Genomic DNA, 6000 nt, shown 5'->3' with positions numbered 1-6000 from the left:
TGATTCTCTAGGAATTCCTCCTCCCGTTGCCGGACCCCCAGGTTGGGAAGCCTGACGTGGGGCTCAGAACCTCCACTCCAGTGGGTGGACTTCTGTGGTATAAGTGTTCGCCAGTCTGTGAGTCACCCACCCAGCAGTTATGGGATTTGATTTTATTGTGATTGCGCCCCCTCCTACCGTCTCATTGTGGCTTCTCCTTTGTCTTTGGATGTGGGGTATCTTTTTTGGTGAGTTTCAGTGTCTTCCTGTCGATGATTGTCCAGCAGCCAGTTGTGATTCTGGTGCTCTCGAAGAGGGAGTGAGAGCATGTCCTTCTACTCCGCCATCTTGGTTAATCTTCCCTGTAACAGCCAGAATGTCTCTGGATGAAAATAGAATAAAATTAAAGCAATATTTTTCACCTCCTCATTCCTCTAGTGGCTTCCTTTCATCTTCGTTTCTCTCTCAGTCCAAACCTGGTCAGTCTGATTCTCGCTTTCTGACCACTCTCACTATCTTTTGAAGCACAGAACCGTGAATCCACTCTTCCGATAAATCTAAGATTCATGACATCTTCTGCACTCATAACTGAATTTCTAGACATCTCATTCCTGGGATAAGTTCCATCATTCCAGTTGCTTATAGGAATTCAAGACAACGTTAGTATACAATGTTCTGTTACATATCTTTGTTTTAGGACAAGCATACTGACCTTGAGGTGAGACTGAAGGAAACAACAAATCCAGGAAGAAAGTGTGAAAGAGAACGTTAGAAAAAACTTAGTGAGGGCGATATTCAGAAATAATATTATTCACAGACATAGACAAAATATAAAGCACAGGATTAGAGAAGGGAAAGGAGTCACACAGATTCTGCACTGGCAACAAAAATTAGTCATTTCAGATTTTCAACAAGTGTATTTTCATATTAGATTACACCACTGTACCTTAATGTAAGTTTCTAAAAGAACAAATTTTGTCTAAAATTTACCATTTCCTAGGGCAGGAAAAAAAGTAGTTTCTTAAACACAAAGGAAAAGAGAAGAAGGCTAGCTGCTCCCCTTCTCGTTTAAGTAGCTAACTGTGATCCTACAACGTCAGTCAGCTTAGTTCTAGACACACCCATCTTAGAACTGACAACTCCTTTACCCACCCCAGTCCATGTCTTAGACCCAAGTCATCCAGGAGCAAAAGTAGAAAAACACTGACAGCTTCAGTTATTCTGTAGAAAACAGAACTCTAATTCATTTGGAAAATTTTGAAATAATTTTCTCAAATGTGAAAATAATGTTTCCTTAATTACACCCATTATTTCTCATTCCACATCTATCAAATCCACCCCCAAAGGCGCAATCTCAAAGCAATAATGAAGACTATATGGCTCTATAAACATCAATTCATTTCCAATACTGCTCAGCAGAAAGAGATGCAAAGTAGCCATGATTCATATTCCTACCTTAGCACGAAGCCCCTGAGGTTCATTACTGCTTTTCATAACAACAGGCAGTTTTCCCTTTTTAAAAATTAATCAATTTCATTGAAAGTAGTATCGATATTATCCTCCAAATACTTAAGACTTCTAACAGCCAGTGCCATCCAGCTCACCTTCAGGATCTAAATTTTACTTTAAGAATCTAACACAAGAAGTTTATTTCTTGAATGCAAGCACCATTTCAACTTGCACTTTAATGTTTTCTAATATTTCAGTACTAAAACGAGAGTTTTTTAAAACTCATTGTCAGAATAATGAAAGGCAAGGATAACAAGATTTATGATCGCCATCACATAAGATAAATAGATGAAAAACAGAGAAACAAAATGACAAACAAAACTCCTCACAACCACACAGCAAATACGTGGTGGATCCGTGAGAGGAATGTAGGTCTGCTGACACACCTCCTGGACATACTTTATATGTCCTATGATGCTTACAGACTCCTGAAGGGATCTACAAAAATCCACGGATCTTTGGCATTTGGAAAACAGTGTAGAATGCAGACAATGTTCAAAGTCAAAGAGAGGCCAATCATTTATCTAAATGACTGTTCCCAATGCTCTTTTTTATTTTTGTTGGTTATGACACATTACGTTAGAATAATTTTAGATCAATGATGACACTCACTGAAATCTCATATAGATGCAAAGTTTTATATGAGACACGAGAAAATCCCTGAAAAAAAGAAAAATTAAGCTTATTCCTGTTGAGAGTGAGCAACCTTAAGGATTTTTTTTACTATTTTACAGTTCAGGAGTCATATTTCACTTTGGCATCAAACTTTAGCTCTTGGGAAAATAAATTTAGGAGAAAAAAAATCTGCATATAGAATAACTATATATAATTCTAATGTTTCCAGGGTCAAGTAAAAACTTGAGGTAACCATCAAAATTTCTATCAAGACTGTAATAAATTATAAGGTGCTGTGCCCACAAGAAACTTTAGGAAGATGGCCTAATAGAACTGACTATGTAAAGCGGTGTGATTTATTCTTCTTTTAAATGAAATCAGTGAAATTCATCTAGGAGGAAGAAGGAAGAAACAAGCGGCCCCCCCACCCCCAGAAAGGAAGCTGAAGCCAGCAGGATCTGATAAAGAACCAGTCGCCTTCCGTTACAACAGTCGCAGCATCTCGTTTTCCCTTTTTCTTTTCATTTTTTTAAACACAACCCATTCTCCCTCAAGAAAGCACACACAGTCACCACACTCATTTCTCCTCTATTCCAGCTACGTCAAGACCACATTCACCAACACTGTCCTTCGTGGATCAAAGATACATGACTATAAATTTAAAAGTAAGGAAATGCTTTAAGGAACCATTTTCCTTATGAATTGTATACTAGTTTACGCCAAATCTATATACAGCTTAATATTAATTTCCCTATGGGAGATTTCTGAAGACATTAAGCTGAATGATCAATTCGGGATTTCTTTACAGAAAAAATATTTACAAATATGAAGATTAAATATGTAGGTTTATATTCTCAGGTTATACTGTGCCATAGATGCCTGAATATACTGTGATACCAATATAAAATCACAAACATAAAACCCACTTTCCAAAGGAAAATGTCAACAAAAATTTTAGGTCAATCTAAGCAAATAAACTTTCAGGATGCAGTTAAAACAGTCAAATATCTAATGATAATAGTAAACATATTCATCTGGTTACACACATTTAAAATGGAATACATGAGAAGATAACGTTAATTTGGAAATACTTCCTTCCACCCCCAGTCACTGAAATAATTTTATTCACTCTCTTTGCGCACATCTTCACTATCAATTCACCAAAGGAAGAAGATGTGCCATTACTTTATGTATTACCAAGAAATAAAAAAATATATACCAATTAAATCACGCCATTATTGATTCACGTATCCCAGTTTCAGTGATGTTAAAATGTAAAAATACAAGTTAGAATTGGTATTTCACTGTGACAGAAGAGGAGAGAGGTTATCTATACTTTTGTTTAACCTGCAGATAGAAAAGTAATCCTACTGAATTATATTAAATAAGAATATTTAATGCATATGCGTTTACTTATATTTTTACAGAAAGAAAAGTATATGGGCAATGGTAAACATATTACAAACATATAGAAGAAACAAATATAAAAATATATTCAATATAACAAACAAGGGTATAAGGGACTATTAAATCTCCATCTGTTTGATCAACGGTCTGAATGTGCGGGGGATGGAAAGATAAAAGTGAAGAAATGTGGGATGATTAGACAGTAAAATGAGAAAGGAGCTGTGTCTCTATGTTTTAATGTATGTATTTATTGGGCCCACAACAATGTACAGTCCTGGGACAGAATGTGATAGATACTATAACAAAAGCACACACACAAAAAAAAAAAAAAAAAAGGAAAGAGACATTACTACCTAAGAGAGGTCAGTAAAGGTTTTTTTTTCCCCAAAAAAAGATAACAATTAAAAGGGGTCAAATCCCCACAAATGAATAAGGGGAAAGAAAATTTTAGTCAAAGAGAAACTACTCAGAAAAAGCAGATAACAAAAAAGCATTCATCTCCTAATTCTAAAGCCCAGTTTTAAAGAAAACAAAGAGTTAAATCTACTAATAGCAGACCAAAAGTTGGAAATATCTTGTAAACTCTAAGTTTGCCAACACATTTTGAAAGATTTATAAAAAATAAAAATAACTCCATTTTCATTACATAAAATTTCAAGTACTAGTAAGCTTTAAAAGCAAATAAAAAAACGTAAAAGGTCATATCCTCGAGCCATGAGGATTTATAAGCCTAGCAACTATCTTCCCTAAATTCTCCAAATACCACCAGAGAAGTACTTTCTCTTACACATGCACGCGTGCAAATAACACCACAGACTAAATCTCACTCCCGGCATGATGGGAAAACGACCCCATTCTTTGTGTTCAAGCTCAGTTCATTATGTTGATCTTGAACTACAGAAGTATAGATTCCTCTCACTTACCAAAATGAGGTTAACAGTTACTGCTGTAGCAATTTAGACAGTTAATTCAGGGGCTAACTACCTTGAGCCTGAATTCTGAGCAAACTGGGAACACCCTTGCTTTAAAAAAAAAAATCAAGCAGCTCCAAATCTTATGAATACATCATATACCAGTTGTTTAATAGAGCCAGCTGTTTATAAACCAGAATGTAGTTCCCTTGGAAACATTATAAACACAGGTTAAGTTTTCTTGCTAGTCCACAAAATTTAAGTTTAATCATGATGTAAAAGCCTAGAACTAATAGTTCTAGATGAGGTCTGGAAAAGACAGTTAGCAAAGAAAATGAAAGCAACCATCACAAAGCAGAAAAACTAAGTTTCCTCCTAATAAAAACCTAATATAAATCTACTTACGAGACTGGCCCCAAAATGTGCTTATGTACCTATACATATGTGTGTGTGTGTGTGTGTGTGTGTGTGTGTGTGTGTGTGTGTGTGTGTATGTATGTAAATAACAACACTGATTCCTGGTTCTCTTGCCTTTGTCAGAATAGTACCAGTAGCAGCACACTATCCTGGCTTTCCCTCTCCATTTTACATCTCCATCTACGCTACAGTTCTAGGACCTAAAATTAGGAGCCTAGGATCCAAAACAACCTGCTAGCCTTCTATCCAAACAACCTCTCAAGCCATTATCATTTAATACTGGTCACAAAAATTAGAAGACCAGACTTAAGAGTCTGAAGTTCAACAAGAAGCCCCTTTTCCGTAATAATTCTGTATCCTGGGGCACACATTAATTGAGTATGTTAAGTATGACTTCCCAGGAGAGCTCAACCAGACCGCAAATGGAAACCTCCTCACTGAAATTTCTAGGTACCGGCAAGCTGTGGAAGAACGCCTCTGCCAGCATTGCCTACAGAGGAAAAGTCCGCTCCTTGCTGGAGCTTTCGTCTTCTGAGGCTAGATGATAAACTCCTGGAAGGCAGAGATTTTGTTTGCTTTGTTCCCTGTTGTGTCCCCAGAGCCCAGAACAGTGACCAGCAAATAAGAGCCTTCATAAGTAGAAAAATTCATTCATTCATTAATGAAGAAGGAAAGGGTATATACTTTGTGGCAAACAGGAGAGTGAGTTACGGAGAGAAAAACTAAACTCACAGATTGGCTATTATTCTCAAGAGCTTGATAACTACAAATCTTACTAACAGTAGTGTTTTTAGAGATGCATATTTAAAGGGAGAGTAACCAGGTAAAAGGAATAAGGAATAAAAAGAACTTTAGGGTTTTCAAAGATTAAACATGTCTAAGAAAACATGTCCTTTCTTCTCATCTTTTAATCCCTCTTATAAATTTCAAAACACAACCCCAAATGAAATCTACATCCATTAAAATTCCAGTTTTTATATTCCCACAAATCAGGAAATACAGTAAATCCAAATTTCTTATAAATTATTTAAGTTATACAATAATATTCTATTATTCTTTACATCACTGAAAATTCCTAACTTTCATAAACCAAAGGCAATCCTTGATACCTAAATTATGTGAAAAATCAGAAGATGGGTGTCATTCTCCAAACATAAAAGTT

General features: G+C 35.9%; 1 protein-coding gene across 1 annotated transcript in view; it reads right to left on the bottom strand.

Annotated features, from left to right (window-relative positions):
* Nucleotides 1–301: 301 nt before the first annotated feature.
* LOC132363422 (ELKS/Rab6-interacting/CAST family member 1-like) overlaps nucleotides 302–6000 on the bottom strand; it is a 120209-nt gene continuing 114510 nt past the window's right edge. Inside the window, 1 exon segment of the mRNA XM_059919124.1 lies at nucleotides 302–361. The gene's annotated coding sequence lies outside the window, so the exon portion shown is untranslated.

This window comes from Balaenoptera ricei, chromosome 3 (genome assembly GCF_028023285.1).
Source record: "Balaenoptera ricei isolate mBalRic1 chromosome 3, mBalRic1.hap2, whole genome shotgun sequence".
NCBI classification, from domain to species: domain Eukaryota; kingdom Metazoa; phylum Chordata; class Mammalia; order Artiodactyla; family Balaenopteridae; genus Balaenoptera; species Balaenoptera ricei.
Note: the sequence above shows the minus strand (reverse complement) of the source record. Positions and strands in the feature narration are given on the sequence as shown.